Genomic DNA, 977 nt, shown 5'->3' on the forward strand with positions numbered 1-977 from the left:
CATCCAATCTTCAATATCTTGACTATTTTTGTCAGCCACTCTCTTCCTTCAGCTTTTAGCGGTTGCTGACTCCCCTTCTTGTCGCTTGTCTTTCGGGACGTTGGAGAGGCATCACGTTTAACTCCAGCGTTTCGATCCAATAGACGCTCGCATATTTTGTGCTTTGCTTTGGATTAGTTTCGGCGTTTTCAGTAGGAAAGTTACCATCGTTTGGCGTACATCGCTTGCAATACGTTCCATTTCCATTTTCAGCCAATTTAAGGGAAAACTTACCTCAACGTATTGGCGGATCTTACGAAGCTTACTTCATGCATTCAAATTTGAGCGCGCTAACTGAAGCTGCCTCGCTTGCCAGTCAAAGCGAATTCTAAGGTATGGATTTCAGTCATTTGGGGCCAATGGCACAGCAGCACGTATGAAATTTCTTTTCAATCAATGCAAGCGATAGTTGAAACTTCGTGGATAATCATACCCGTCATTTTCAAGGAATGTTCGCCTCCCATGAATAGTGTCACATCAGGTCGAATTTCTCTCCTTTACTATAGAAAAATGAGTCTTTACTTTTTTCTTACCAGCAATCACAATCCCATCAAAAGTCGACTAATCTTCCATGTCAGTTCCTTTTTTTGAAAAAAACCGCATCCGTTGTGGTTATACAAGAATTCGGACAAAAGCCTGTGAGTGTCACCGCACATATGATAAAGGAAAGTCTTAATGATAAGTCAGGAAAAATGACAGCGGTTTATAATCTCACTGTTTCAGCCATTGCCAACTTTTACATGTTGTCATGTGCAGTCATTTTGAAAACATAATTATTCAAGAACGATTTATCCTGAATCAATCCAGCCTATGTGTAGCTGTACCCACCCTCGGCTAAAAGTAGACCCTCGATCCCACAGACTTCTGGATTTCGACGCTGATTTAGGAGCATCGCATTCTCAACACAAGCCAAGGTCGGCAGGTCTGGCAGCGGATTA

The sequence above is a fragment of the Montipora foliosa genome, chromosome 14 (genome assembly GCF_036669935.1).
Source record: "Montipora foliosa isolate CH-2021 chromosome 14, ASM3666993v2, whole genome shotgun sequence".
NCBI classification, from domain to species: domain Eukaryota; kingdom Metazoa; phylum Cnidaria; class Anthozoa; order Scleractinia; family Acroporidae; genus Montipora; species Montipora foliosa.